Here is a 16,524-nt window from a genome sequence, read left to right on the forward strand (position 1 = left end):
GCATCAAAAAAAAAACTACTGAATAAAATAACACCTTAAAAATAGAAAAAGACAAATGGAAAAAGAAATACAAAACCCACTGAAGAAAAGAGCTCTTTAAAAAGGAGAATTGGCCGAATGGAAAAGGAGATACAAAAGCTGACTGAATAAAACAGTTCCTTAAAATGTAGAATTGGGCAAGTAGAAGATAATGGCTCCCTGAGATATCAAGAATCAATAAAACAAATTCAAAAGAGTGAAAAAATAGAAGAAAATGTGAACTATCTCATTGCATGAACTACTTGGTATAGAAATCTATTACATCTGGGAAGAAATTAGGAGTTTAAAAGGTAAAAGAAAGGAGGATATGATAGAAGGAAGGGCAGATTGGGGGAGATTATAGTGAGAAGCAAATCACTTTTGAGGAGGGACAGGTTGAATGGAGAGAAAGTAGGATAAAGAAGTGAGAAATAAGATGGAGGTAAATACAGAGTTAATAATCATAATTGAAAAAGTTTACAGCAAGTTTCTCTGATTAAGGTCTTATTTCCCAAACACATAGACAGCAGACTCAAATTTATAAGAATAAGAGCCATTCCTCAGTTGACAAACGGTTAAAGGATAAGAACTGGCAGTTTTTCAAAGTTATCTATAGTAATATAAAATGCTCTAAATCATCCATCCTTTTTCCTGTGCCTTCCTCTTTCTCATTTCTTAATTTTATATTTTTAGATAATTATTCCATCATATTCAACTCACACCTGTGCCATCCTCCAACTGATAGATAAATTGTCAAAACCCAAATCATGTCGTCATATCAAATGTGATATAATAAACCACTAACAAAAGTCAATAATAGTAAATATGCACTTATTAAGTGCCACCTATGTACTAGGCAGTTTGTGAAGCACTGGAGTTACATAAATACATACATATGTATGTATCAGTATATGTATAATATTAAAACATTTCCTGCCCTCAAGGATCTTGCAAACAACAGGGGAAGACAATACACAAAAGAAAGCTGAAAATCAGTGGAAGTAGATGGCCAGGGGAGTTTCCTGAATCAGAGGAATGGTGGAAAAGTCAGAGAAGCCCCAAACTAGTTCAGTCACTGAGAAATGAGATTTTCTGAACTGAGTTTTCTCCTTAAATTGGAGTTCATGCCCCGCCATTCCATCAGAAGAGCAGAGGGTAGTGATGAGGCAGAATATCAAATCTGATGAACTTTTATCAGATTACGAGATTTTTCTAATAGTGAGTTTCCTGGATGTGGTAGAAAAACAAGAAAGTCACAAAGTATTACACCCAGGTGAGAAATGAGAAATTTATTTCAATTCAATTCTGTAGAGGAAGAAATCAAAGCTATCAGTAGTCATGAAAAATGTTCTAAATCAGTAATAATTAGAGAAATACAAATTAAAGTAATTGTGAGCTATCATCTCAAAGCCATCATATTTGCTAAAATGATGAAAAAAGAAGATGGCAAATACTGAAGCAGATGTGGATAAGTGGGTACACTAATGAGCTGTTCTTGGAGCTGTAAACTATTCTAAACATTCTGGACAGCAACTTGGAACTGTGCACAAAAAGCTTTTAAACTGTACATCCTCTTTGACCTAATGATACCACTACTATATCTACACCTCAGTAAGATTTTAATAAAAAAAAATAGTAATAGTATCTCATTTTGTGGTAGCAAAGAATTGGAATCTGAGGGAATACCCATCAACTTGGGAATTGAACAAGGTATGGTATATGACTGTGACAGAATATTATTGTGATTTTTAAAATTACGAAGTGGATAGTTTCAGAAAAAAAACTTGGAAGAATTGTATGCAAAAGAGGTGAGTAAAGACACAGGAACAATTTGTATCATTATAACAATATTGTAAAGATAATCAACTCTGAAAGACTTAAAAACTCTGATCAACACAATGACCTACAGTAGTTCCAAAGAACTCATGATTAAAAAAAAAAAATTAATCCACCTCCAGATGGAAGAATTGGAAGACTCAGAGTGAGGACTGATGGCATGTTTTCTTCTATTTCTTTCTTTCTTTTTTTTTAAATTGGAACACAGCTATTGTGGAAATTTGTTTTACATATCTATATCTATATCTATCTATCTATCTATCTATATATCTATATCGATACATATCGATATAGATATTTAATAGGTTTTATTTGTCTTATCTCCTCAAAAGGAGGAATAACAGGAGGATAAAAGGAAAACATTTGGAATTTTAAAATAAAACACAATTGAATTTATAAAAAAATATGGAATATGGAAGCTGAATGTGGATTGCAGTTTCCTATAAGACAGTTTGGGTTTATTTCTAAATCAGTACCAATTATCTGAACTCTCCATTATGACCCATTTGGATGTATCTTTCCTCAAGGTGATTTTTTACCCCCCCCAAATCTCTAACTACCTGACCTTCCATTCTGCTTCTTTTTTTCCTCATTTTCTCTGGAGACAGCTCTCCCTCTGTCAGTTACAATTTGCCACAGTGATACCAATAGACAAGTTCATGAGAAAATATCATCCCTGTGGACTAGCCTACATAGGTTGCATCTATTTTCACTTTATACTCCACATATTCCTTGCAAGTTGGGGGTGGGAGGATTAATGAGGATTACATTCTCAATTTTATAGCTTTGAAATATGTCTTGGAGGATGAGTAAATAAAAAAGAGTAGATTTTTTTTAAAGTAAAAATTAAGTAATTTTAAATAGAAGATTTAGCAGAAAATATAGAATTCCTAAATGCTCCTTTTAAAAAGACATACCTCTGAGGTATGTGCGTATATGTGTGTTTTTAGAGATAAATAAAGACAATCTTAATGAAACAATTTGAAATTCACTTTGTATGTGATCTGTATTTTGAAAAAAAGAGTGGAATTTTTATTCTTCAATAAAGTTAGAAAGAATTATAGAGATTTAGAATTGTGAAAGGGCAGTCTGGAAGAAAAACTGCTGGATTTGGAATCAAAGGACTTGAGTTTCAATTCCACATTTGCTGCTTAATACTAGTATGACCTTGAGTAAATCACTTAACCTTTTTAATACTCTCTTTCCTAATGTACACAATGAGGAACTTAGACTGGATCATCTCTATGTTGACATCTAGTAGTAAATTTATAATCCCTTTCAGCCCTGCTTACTTTCTTGATGAAGAAATAGAATCAGGGAGGTTAAAATAATTTTTGGAGGTCACACACTTAGCTAACTGTAGAGCTAGGACTTCAATCCAGGTCCCCTAAAGTAGTTTTTCTAATATGGGACATATAACATTTTAGTGAAATTAAACAAAATATTTATTCAATTCCTACTGAGCAGTAACCATATATTTTATTAATTATGTATGTTTCAATGTGTTAAAATGCTTATTTTTTTAAATCTAAGAAAAATTGCCATTTCAGTTTTCTAGGGTTGTTACCAGACCATCTTGAAATGTGATTTAGAAAAAGAAAGATTTAGGGGTTGAATCAAAGATGGTGCAATAGAGACAATCAAATTCTCCCAACATTCCCCTCCAAACAACAGCATAGTGATGTCATTTTGGTCCTCTTTGTGAACAAAAAGCAACCAACCAAAATAACACATAAAATCAAATTCTCAAGCAACAGAGCCAACAGAAGGTCAGGGTGAGACATTTTTCCAGCCCAAGACAAACTGGGATATTGGGAGAAGAGGTATATGACCCTGGGGTTATGGCCATCATGGAATGCACACAGTGGAAATGTCACCAGTATACCTTGAAGGCTGTGGTGACAGCAGCAGCAGCTTCAGTAGCTTTCAGGTCAGAGATGAGAAGGAGAATGGACAACTTTTCAGAAAGAGATTACAAGCCACCTGAACTGACTCTGTGTGCAAGAGTAGGCACTGTTGGCCAATTCCATTTAACACACAGTTCCAAGTTGCAGTTACAAGGTAGAAAGGAATCTTAGCCTGATTGGCTTCAAGGAAGAAGGCACCCTTCCTAGGCAAATACCAGAGTGCTCAAGAGAACACTGACCACTTGTATGCCTGAATAACACCACCTGAAAAACACCAAAAAACTTGCAGACATTAAGAAAAGGGAGAAGAAAGATTTAAGCTTAGTAGGCTCCTTAAAAATGAATATTACCTCATTGAATATATGTTTAGGTATATATAATATCAGTGTAAATGATTAGCTAGTATATCATATATATACATATATATATACACACACATATATGCATATATATAAACTTTTTATAGAATTTAGATAGTTTAAAATAGAATAACATAGAATATAGAGTTTAGAATTATGAAAGTGCAGTCTAGAAGAAAAAGTGCTAGATTTGAAGTCAAAGGACTGGAGTTTGAATTTCATATTTGCTGTTTTTATAAGTAAATGTTAAAAGTGACTTTCATCTTTTTGCTGTTTGATTATTTGTACTATTATTGATAATGATGGAAATGTATGAAGCATTAATGATTTTGAAGCAGAGACAGCATATATAAAAATGTTGAATAAATTATAATATTTGTATTCATTGTATATTTAAAAACTTAGAATCCTTCATCAACTTTGGAGACAGTATCTATATAACTGTTAGTACCACAGACTGAATAAATACATTAATGATCAGATAATTAAATAAGGCACTGAGGAAGCATAAAAGCCAGAAGATTTACACAAATAATAGGACTAAAACAATTCCTAAAAAATTTAGAACATTGCTAAAGATTAAAATTTTATTAACCTTGTTAGTCAAGTGGCAGTATCTGCAAATACTACAAGAGATACTGTTTTTTGTATATAAGCAAAATGAAAAATATGGCCAAATGAAAGACTAAATCTACTTGATTTTATAAATATATATTGTTCAGTTTCATAAAGTTATTCTACTACATAATATTCAACTCAAATATTTTAAATCACAGAAGAATATCTGATCTGAATTGATGTAGGATTTTCTTTCTTTTTTTTATATGATACAATTGGGGTTAAGCAACTTACTCAGCTAGTGAGTCTTATGCGTCTGAGGTCAGATTTGAACTCAGGTCCTCCTGACTCCAGGGCTGGTGCTCTATCCACTGTGTGCCACCTAGCTGTCCCTAGCATAGGGATTTTCAACAACAGTATTTCTATATAAATACCTGGACCCACCAAAAGAAAAGCAGTGGCTTTTCTAAAAGCCTAAAAGTCTAAAATACTGCAGGTCATAGAACACTATATATTCAAGAGCAAAAGAACAGGGATTATGGCAGAAAATATAGTACCCAGCAAATCTAAGTATAATCCTGAATGAACAAAAAGAAAGGACATTCATTGAATTGATAGACTTTCAGGATTTCATTGCAAAAAGACCAGAATTAAATAGAAAATTTGACATACATGATCGAGGAGAAATATGAATTAAATATCAAAGACTAGTTACAAGGGACTCAAAAAGGACAAATTATTTATTTTTATATGTGGAAATGTAAGCCATATGTCTAAAATTGTCATTAGTAATTGGATAGTTTGAAACACAGTGGAATAATGCTGAGCACGATGTTATTCTAAAAAGCAAAATGATGTAGGAAAAGGTAAAAAGTAATTATCTCATACAAATGAGGTGTGAGTGGAAGAACTAATACAGAGGAATTAGATGTTGGAGGAGGGTGCACAGTTCTGGAACCCTAATCTCATCAGGAACAAGGTAAAGAGGGAACAATACATATATTTCCAGAAGGGTATAACAGTCTTTTAAATTCAGAAATAAGAGGGCAAAGGGATAAAGATGGGGGAGAGAATAAAGGAGGAATAAGGAGTAAGATAAGGGGGTATTGAAAGGTGTATAGTTTAATGGGAATGGGATTAAGAGGGAACAACATATCTATTTAGAAGGTTATAAAATCTCAATTAAGAAATGAATAAGAGGATAAGGAGTTAGGGTAGAAGGAGAGAAGAAGAGAGGGAGTCTTAGAGGTAGGATAGGTTAAGAAATAGAAGAGCAAAGTAAAGGGTAGAAGTAAAAAGGTAGAGTGAGAAGGACAGGAATAGGGTGAGAAGGATAGTAAGGAAAATAAGGAAGAGGAAAATATATAAGTAATTATAGTTTAGAATGCAAATGGGATGAATTTACCCCTAAGATGAAAACTAATAGATTAAAAATTGAATTCAACCATATGTTGTTTTTAGGAAATTCTATAAAAAATGAGAGATACACACAAACATAAAATAAAGCTCAGGAGTATATTTTTTTATGTAAAAAAAACAAGGATAGTAATCATGATCTCAAAGTTAAAACTAAAATCATGTTCAATCAAACCATGCTATTTGTCAACAATATTAATCAATAGTTTTATACCATATAAAATAACTAGATAATATTAAAAAAAATGTGAGACTATGTCTGACAAACTAGACACAGTAATCATACCAACATATACATAAAACACCTTTTATACAATGTGTAGGAAATGATTAGTTGTGGATTCAGAAAAAATATGGAAAGACTTATGAAGGAAAATGTTAACCACCTACAGAGAAACAGATGACAAGTGGAAATAAGCATAATACAGTCTAACAAATACATGTTTGAGCATATATGTACATATATACGCATGTTTGTGGATATCTGTCTATGTATATATGCTTGTATATGTATACACACATATATTTTTATGTATATAAGTACATATGTTTATGTGCAATGTATATGCACATGCATGCATATGCATATATGTATACATAGATATTGATGCAGATACAGAAAGGATATAGATATAGATATAGATAGACATATCCACACTTAATTGTAGCCTTTGGGGAGGTGGGAAAATAAAATAAAAAGTGCACAGGAGACAGCAAAAGAAAACATAGAAGCAAAGATAGACAGCTTGGAAAATAATGTGTATTCTTTATTATATAGGTTTTCTTGAAATGGGCATTTATTGCTTTATATTGAATCATCTTTTATGTTCTGCTACGTATATGGTAATTTCCTTTCTTTCTAATTAAGTTTAAAATAAATTCAAATATAATGAAAAAAAGATTTTGCATTTCTTTTTCTAATTGTTAACTTTTTTTTTTTAGAATTTTTTGAATCACTTTTATATTTTCTCCTCACTGTCTTATGTGATATTTGAATTTCTTTTTAAATTCTTCAAAGATTTCTTTTTGGTTTCATGACTACTTGATGTTACTCTTTAGGGCAGGAGTGACTTTTTTTTTTAACCTCTCTATCTTCCTCTGAATATGAGACCAGATCTTTTTTTACACCAAAGTAGCTATCAATGGTTGGGTCTTTTTTTTCCCTTTGCTTACTCATTTTTATTTTTAGCTTGAATTATTTTATTTTAAGCAGCTTAATATTATTATTAAAAAGTTTTAATCCTGGGTTATATTACCCTAGGCTTCAGGTCCTACTTACTGTTTTTATTTTTGTTTTTGCTTTTTTGTTCTGAATTCTGTCCAGTAGTTCAACCTCAAGAATTCCTCTCTTCCTCCCCTAAGGCCCGGGCATACTGTCCTGAAAATATTCTTGCTCCCTGTGGTAGGATACTCACCAGGCTTGGGCTTGACCTTTCTTGCTCATAGTCACGCTTGGGGATCACATTTGGTCAGCATTGCCAGGCCTTACTTCTGGAAAGAGCTGGGGGTTTCTCAATCTTCCCTCACTCAGCTTTCTGCTGTTCTTTTTTTTAAAAAAAGTCAATTAATTAATTTTAATTCTCAATATTCACTTGCATAAGATTTTGAGTTTTAAATTTGCTCCCCCTCCCGCACTTCCCCATTCCCCAAGATGGCATGCAATCTGATATAGGCTCTACCTATTTATTATTAAACATATTTTTTAACAAGTATTTTTTAACAAGGGTTTTCTTTCAGGGAAATTGAACAGTTAAAAGCACAAATTAAGTTATGTGCTTTCCCTTTCCCTAAGGCTTATTCTTAAAATCAATGAGTGATTTCTCCCTATGAGAAGGTTTTATGAAAAGTAATAAAAATAAAATCAGAATATATAAAAGTAAAAACTGCAGTTTACTTAAAGATATGTTTGCTCCACATATTTAACATAGGGCAGCAACTTAAATAAAGGTAAACCACTTAAAAACCAACAATACTTATGGAGTTTAAGTCACTGCCTTGAATTGTTTATAAATTTCATCCAATTTTATTGCAGGAATTCAGTGTTAAGGCAGAAAAAGTTAATATTACACATAAAGGGTGATTTTTACAGAGGAGGGCCAAACTAGGACTACAGAAATGACTAGGACTAATGTCATGTTTTAGAGAAGAATTAGAACCCATGGGAGGAACCATAAGAAAGAAGAAACAAAACAAGATAAATAAAGAGAGCAAATAGTATACTTCCATCTGCAGTCAGACTCTATAGTTCTTTCACTGAATGTGGATGGCATTTTCCATCATGAGTCTTTTGAAGTTGTCTTAGATTCTTGCATTGCTGAGAAAAGCTACTGTCTATCAAAGTTAATCATGCACATTGTGGCTGTTACTGTGTACAAAGTTCTCCTGGTTCTGCTCACTTTACTCAGCATCAGTTCATATAAGCCTTTCCATGTTTTTCTGAAGTCTGGCTGCTCATCATTTTTTATAGCACGATGGTATTCCATTATATGTTCAGTCATTACCCAATTGATGAGTATCCCCTCAATTTCCAATTCTTGGCCACCACAAAAAGAGCTTCCATAAATACTTTTGTACAAGTAGGTCCTTTTCCTATTTTTATGATCTCCTTGTGATACAGACCTAGAAGTGGTATTGCTGGTTTTATATCCCTTTAGGCATAGCTCAAAATTGTTCTCCAAAATGGTTGAATAAGTTCACAACTCCACGAACAAGGCATTAGTGTTTCAATTTCCCCACATCTTCTCCAGCATTTATCATTTTCCTGTTTTGACATATTAGCCCATTTGATAGGTGTGATGTGGTACCTCAGAGTTGTGATTTGCATTTCTCTAATCAATAGTGATTTAGAACATTTTTCCATATGATTATAGACAGCTTTAATTTCTTCATCTGAGAACTACCTGTTCATATTCTTTGACCATTTATCAGTTTGGGAATTACTTGTATTCTTACAAATTTGACTCAGTTCTCTATACATTTTAAATATGAGGCCTTTTTAGACACTAGTTGTAAAACTTCTTTCCCCCCTTTCTGTTTCCTTTCTAATCTGGCTTGCACTGTCATAGTTTGTGCAAAACGTTTCAATTTAATGTAATCGAAATTATCCATTTTGCATTTCATAATGTTCTCAATTGCTTGTTTGGTCATAAATTCTTCTGTTCTCCTAAATCTGACAGGTAAACCATTCTTTGCTCTCCTAGTTTGCTTGTAGTATCAGACTTTATATCTAAATAGTGTACCCATTTTAACTTTATCTTGGTATATAGTGTAAGATGGTGGTCTATGCCTACTTTCAGCCATACTATTTTTCAGTTTTCCTGCAGTTTTTGCTAAATAGAGAGTTCTTATCTCAGAAGCTGGAGTCTTTCATTTCATCAAACAGTAGATTACTATAATCATTGATTATGGTGTCTTGAGAACCTGACCTACTCCATTGATCCCATTCTATTTCTTTTTTAGGTTGTACATGTGCAGTTATGCAAAACACTTCCTTAGTAGACATGTTGTGAAAAACTGTTTCCCTTAATCCTATCCTGCCCTCCCATCTATTCTATTCTTTCTTTTGACTCTGTCCCTCCTCAGAAGTATGTACTTCTGATTACCCCTTTCCCAATCTGCCCTCCTCTCTATCACCCCCCTGCTCTCTTGTCCCCTTCTCCCCCTATTTTCCTGTAGGGTAAGGCACATTTCTACACCCAATTGAATGTGTATGTTATTCCCTCCTTAAGCCAAATCCTATGAGAATAAAATTCACTCATTCCCTCTCACCTTCCCCCTGTTTCCCCTCCGCTGTGAGAGACTTTTCTTTTCCTTTTTTTTTGTGAGATAATTTACTCCATTCTACCTCTCCCTTTCGACTCCAAGTATCATACTATCTCATCCATTAATTTTATTCTCCAGATATGACCCCTTAATCATCAACTCACCCTGTGCCCTCTATCAATCAATCTATCTATCTATCTATCTATCTATCTATCTATCTATCTATCTATATATACATAGATACAATTTTTTTTCCTTCAACTACCCTAATACTGACAAAGGTCTCATGAGTTACAAATATCATCTTTCCATGCAGGAATGTAAACAGTTCAATCTTAATAAGTCTCTTATGATTTCTCTTTCCTGTTTACCTCTTCATGTTCCACTGAGTCCTGTATTTGAAAGTCAAATTTTCTATTAGCTCTGGTCTTTTCATCAGGAATGCTTGAAAGTCCTCTATTTCACTGAATCCATTTTTTCCCCTGAAGGATTATACTCAGTTTTGCTGGGTAGGTGATTCTTGGTTGTAATCCTATCTCCTTTGCCCTCTGGAATATTATATTCCATGCCCTGTGGTCCTTTAATGTAGAAGCTGCTAAATCTTGTGTTATCCTGATTGTGTTTCCACAGTACTTGAATTGTTTCCTTCTGGCAGCTTGTAATATTTTCTTCTTGACCTGGGAACTCTGGAATTTGGCTATAATATTCCTAGGAGTTTTCCTTTGGGGATCTCTTTCAGGAGGAGATCTGTGGATTCTTTCCATTTCTATTTTGCCCTCTGGTTCTAAATATCAGGGCAGTTTTCCTTGATAATTTCTTGAAAGATGATGTCTAGGCTCTTTTTTTGATCATGGCTTTCAGATAGTCCAATAATTTTTAAATTCTCTCTCCTGGATCTATTTTCCAGGTCAGTTGTTTTTCCAATGAGATATTTCACATTGTTTTCTAATTTTTCATTCTTTTGGATTTGTTTTACAGTGTCTTGATTTCTCATAAAGTCACTAGCTTCCAATTGCTCTATTCTAATTTTTAAGGAAGTATTTTCTTCAGTAATCTTTTGGACTTCCTTTTCCATTTGGCCAATTTTCTTTTTAGGGCATTTTTCTCCTCATTGGCTTTTTGGACCTCTTTTGCCATTTGGGTTAGGCTGTTTTTTAAGGTGTTATTTTCTTCAGTATTTTTTTGGGTCTCCTTTAGCAAGCTGTTGACTTGTTTTTCATGATTTTCTTGCATCACTCTCATTTCTCTTCCCAGTTTTTCCTCTACTTCCCTTACTTGCTTCTCAAAATCCCTTTTGAGCTCTTCCAAGGCCTGGGACTGATTCATATTTTCTTGGAGGCTTTGGATGTAGGAGCTTTGACTTTGTTGTCTTCTTCTGGTTGTATATTTGATCTTCTTTTTCACCAAAGTAAGATAATATAGTCTGACTCTTTTTGTGCTGCTTGCTCATGATCCAGCCAATTACTTGAGTTTTAAACTCTTTGTTAAGGTAAGAGTCTGTTTCCAATGTGGAGAGTGTACTGTTCCAAGCTTCAGGGGTTTGTGTAGCTGTTTTCAGAGATATTTGTAGGGACCTGTAAATTTTCAATTCTTGCAAGGTGGTATGATAAGGGGCGAGGTGTTTACTCCTTTCCTGGCCTGTGACCACAAGTATTCCTTTCTGTCCTGTAACTGTGAGGAGGGGCTCTCCACAGCCACTACAGGCTCCACCATGCCAGCGTTCCTCCTCACCCTAGCACCTCTGCCCAGAACTGTGAGCCAGATCCACACAGTGGCAAAGCAAGAGATTCCTGCCTCAGCACTGGCAAAGAGATCCCTGCAGTCCCTCTCTGATCAGCCACTGGATTCCCCCTCAGTCTGTGGGTGGGAAGCTCGGGAAGCAGCTGCCCTGCCCAGGGCCAAGCTCTTGGGGAATGGAGCTGAAACCCCGCCTTCCTCTCTGACCACCGACAGAAACAGACTTTTCCCACTGACCATCTAAGTTGTCTTTGGCATTCGTGGATTGAGGAGTCTGGAAACCTCCATAGCTGCCCATGATTCAGTCCTCTGAGGCCTGTTCCAGGTTTGCTGCGGCCTGCGCCCATGCTGCACTGTGCTCCCAGCCCAGCGTGATACACCTTTCTGATCAATCATCCAGGTTGTCTTGGGCTGGAAATTTGTTTCTCTCTGTCTTTTTGTGGGTTCTGCTGCTTCAGAATTTGTTTAGAGCCATTTTTTTGAGTATTTGGAGGGGTTTGGAGGACAGCTCAAGCAAGTCACTGCTTTCACTCCGCCATCTTGGCTCTACTTTTTAAAGAGTTGTTTTCTTCAATGCACTTTTTTTCTGTTTGTACAGTTGTTTTTTTAAGGAGTTGTTTTCTAAAATTAACTTTTGTCTTTCCTTTTCCTAGCTGTTGACTCTCTCTTGCATGCCTCTCATTTCTTTTTCTCAATTTTTCTTCTGCCTTTCTTATTTGACTTCTAAATCTTCTTGAGCTCTTCCAAGAAGGCTTTTTGGGATTGAGATCAATTCATATTCCACTTTGAGGTTTCAGGTGTGGATGTATTGACATTGTTGTCCTCTTCTGAATTTGTGTTTTGATTTTCCCTGTCCCCATAGAAAGGATCTATGGCCATTGTCTATTTCTGTTTTTTGCTCATGATATTTGCCTATTTCCTGGCTTTTGAAGTTGAGCTCTCCTGTTGGAGCATAACGGGCACTGACCCAAGCTTCTTGTGTTGGAGGCCAGGGAACCTGATTACTGGCTTTGTGTGCTTTGGTCTCAGGTGCTGGCAACTGAAATCAGTAGGAATCTGATAATTTGACTGGTGCTGAGCTAAGGTCAGCAATACTGAACTTCTCTGGGTAGAGGGTCAGGTTTGGCTGCTGGAGAATGCCTCCCACTTGGACTGCACTGAAGCACCAAAAAGTTTAGCAGCTAGAGGATTCCTGCCCACATGGATTTATGCCTCCTGGTCTTGTGCTGAAGCACAGGGAGGTTTGGCTGCTGGAGTTTACCATTTCCTCTGCCTGTGCCAAGGCCCTAGGGTGCTCCTGATATTGGCACTTGCCTGCTCCACCACCCTAAGGCTCAGGATCTCCCACTGGTTTGCTGAAGTGGGGTTGCTGATGGCTTGCTGGGATACCTCCCATCCTGTATTTCTCTCCTTCCACCAGAGTGAGAGGGACCTTTCCATTAATCCCTCAAGCTTCCTGGGTCAAATGATTGCTGCACTCCATCTTTCTGCTTGCTCAGCTGTTCCAGGGTTATTGCTGGGGCAATATTTTCTGAGTTTTTAAATGTCAATAAGGGAGACTAAGAGCAACTTACTGCTTGCTCCATCATCTTGGTTCCTGGAAGTCAGGGGAAAAAATCTTTGCTGTTCTTTAAATGAAAGTTTGTGAGATAAAAGTTCATAAATGCTAAGTAGGCTGACTAACTGGTATCAAGGGGAAAAGAAACCACTGAAGACTCATGAACCATAACATTAGAAAAACCTAATCCCTCAGGGATAACAATAGAGTTCTGAGGGAATGTAGCAGCCATTATTTGAGGACCCAAACTGTAAGTGGAAATAGGAACTGTGAATATAGTTCAAGAACATAGGCTATACCAAGTTGCTTTTCACTCATTTCTCTTTTCCTATTGTTTTTCTGATCTGAGCAAGTCGGGCTGTTTTTTTTCTTAAATGTAAGTATTTGCTTTAATCCAAATCTTAATGGCCAAACAAAGCAAGGATTTTGAGAAAGATGGGAAAGAAGGGATTGTTTCCATTAAGCTGCAGGAGTTTGTCAAGAGATATGTTTTCATACAAACTTCTTAACCTGTATCAATTATATGATAGCTATACTAAGTTACTAGCGAGAACATTATTTACAGTCAAAGAGCCTGGGTCTCAGGATGACATAGGGGTCATTGCTTCCCTTCTCTGAAATTCAATTTCTCTATTTACAAATGAGCAAAATCAGCCTAAAAAGCCCTGCAGTCCCTGTTTAGCTCTAAAACTCCTCTGATCTTATGTCTTTAGTCTAAAGTAGTAATGATGACTTGAAAGACAATAAAATAGAATGAAGAGGCAATGTGAATAATGTATAGAGAACTAGCTTACACATATCTTTGTGACACTGGAGATACAATTTATCCTTTCAGTGCTCTGGACAACTCTCTAAGATTGAATTGCAGGAAAAAGGGAATGCCTACTTACATTTACCATGGGTGTTTCCTCATTTGGGAAATTCCTTTATCCTTGAAATCACAATCCTGACCCCTGTTGCTAGCCTATGATTGACTGTTAGTCATTTATTTATCATTTAAATTTTTAACCTTGTAGCCAAATTCCAGAATTGTCAGGTCAAGGAGAAAAAAATTGCAAGCAGTCAGAAAGAAATAATTCAAGTATTGTAAAGCCACAGTCAGGATAACACAAGATTCAGCAGCTTCTACATTAAAGGATAGAAGGCCATGGAATATTACATTCTTCAGGGCACAGGAGCTAAAGTTAAAAACAAGAATCCCCTCCCCAGCAAAAACTAAATATAATCCTTCAGGAGAAAAAAAAATGGCTATTCGATGAGATAGAAGACTTTTAAGCATTCTTGATGAAAAGACCAAAGCTAAATAGAAAATTTTACTTTTAAATACAAGACTCAAAAGAAGAATAAAAAGGTAAACAGGAAAGAGAAACCATAAGGGACCTAATAAAGTTAAACTCTTTACATTCCTACATGAGAAGATGATATTTGTAGCTCATAAGACCTTTCTCATTATTAGGGTAGTTTTAAAAAGTATATAGATAGATAGAGGGCACAGGTGTGAGTTGAATATGGAGGAATGATACCTAAAAAATAAAATTGAGGGGTGAGAGGAGAATGTACTGGGAAAAGAGGAAGTGGAGAAGTAGAATGGGATAAATTGTCTTGCCTAAAAGAGACAAAAAAAAGCTTTTACAATGGAGGGGAAGAGGAGGGAAGTGAAGGAGAGTGACTGAACCTTACTCACAACAGAATTGACTGAAAGAGGGAATAACATACACACTCAATTAGGTATAGAAATCTACTTTACCCTACAGGAAAGTAAGAGAGGAAGTGGATAAGAGGAAGGGGTGATAGAAGGGAAGGCAGATTGGGGGAGGAGATTGTCATAATCAAAACAGTTTTGAGGAGGGACAGGGTGAAAGGAAAGAGAGAATAGAATAAATGGGTGGGTGGGAAGGAATAGAATGGAGGAAATACAATTAGTAACTGTAGGGGAAAAATTATTTTTGAAGGAATTAGAATAGGCAAAGAGGAAACAAAGCTCTCACTCTTTTCAGATGATATTCCCTATACCTGGGAATCCTAGAGAATCAACTAAAAATCTACTAAAAATAATTAACAACTTTAGCAAAGTTGAAGGATGTAAAATAAACCAATATAAACCAATAAACTTATACAAAACATTTATATATTATTAACAAATCCCAGCAGCAAGAGACAGAAAGAGAAATTCCATTTAAAAATAGCTGTAGACATTATAAAATATTTGGGAATCTACCTGCCAAGACAATCCCAGGAACTATATGAACACAGTTATAAAAAAACTTTTCACACAAATAAAGTCAGATCTAAATAATTCAAAAAAATATCAGTTGCTCATCAATAGTTGCAGTTCTACCTAAATTAATTTATTTATTCAGTGTCATGCCAATCAAACTACCAAAATTATTGTTTATAGCTAGAAATATTAATAACAAAATTCATCTGGAAGAACAAAAGGTCAAGAACAGCAAGGGAAATACTGCAAAATGCAAATGAAGATGTCCTAGCTCTACCAGATCTAAAACTATATTATAAAACAGCAACCATCAAAACTATTTGGTACTGGCTAAAAAATGGAGTTGTGGATCAGTGGAATAGGTTAGTTACACAAGAAACAGTAGTAAATGATGATATTAATTTACTGTTTGATGAACACAAAGACTCCAACTTCTGGGAGAAAAACTTACTATTTGACAAAAACTACTGGGAAACAGGAAAATACAATGCAGAAATTAGGCACAAACCAACATCATATACCATATACCAAGATAAAGTCAAAATGGATACACAATTTATATATAAAGGTTAATGCTATAAGGAAATTTGGAGAGCAAGATAAGGTCAAAATGAGTGCATGATTTAGATATAAAGGGTGATAAAAGAAGCAAATCAGAAGAACAAGGAAGAGAGCTTACCTATCAGATCTATAGAAAAGGGAAGAAGTCATAACCAAACAAGAGATTGAGAACATCATGAAATGCAAATGGATAATTTTGATTACATTGAATTAAAAAGATTTTGCAGAAATAAAGCCAATGCAGCTGAGATTAGAAGGAAAGCAGAAAGCTGGGAAACATTTTTTACTTCCATTGTTGCTGATGAAGATCTCTTTTCTAAAATATATAAGGACTTGAATCAAATTTGTAAGAATATAAGTCATTCCCCAATTGTAAATGGTTAAAGGATATAAACCAGCAATTTTCAGACAAGAAATTAAAGCTATCTATGGTCACATGTAAAAATACTCTATGTAACTATTGATTAGAGAAATGTGAATTAAAGCAACTCTAAGGAACCATCTCACATATATCAAGTTCGCTAATATGATGAAAAAGAAAAAGGTTTACTGTTGGTGAAGATGTGGAAAATCAGAACACTAATGCATTGTTGT

General features: G+C 35.0%; 1 pseudogene; it reads left to right on the forward strand.

Annotated features, from left to right (window-relative positions):
• Positions 1-3,695: 3,695 nt before the first annotated feature.
• The window catches only part of LOC110217972 (glyceraldehyde-3-phosphate dehydrogenase pseudogene), a 40,448-nt pseudogene continuing 27,619 nt past the window's right edge, over positions 3,696-16,524 (forward strand).

Source organism: Phascolarctos cinereus, unplaced genomic scaffold, assembly GCF_003287225.1.
Source record: "Phascolarctos cinereus isolate Bilbo 61053 unplaced genomic scaffold, phaCin_HiC Scaffold_4;HRSCAF=312, whole genome shotgun sequence".
Classification (NCBI taxonomy): Eukaryota; Metazoa; Chordata; class Mammalia; order Diprotodontia; family Phascolarctidae; genus Phascolarctos; species Phascolarctos cinereus.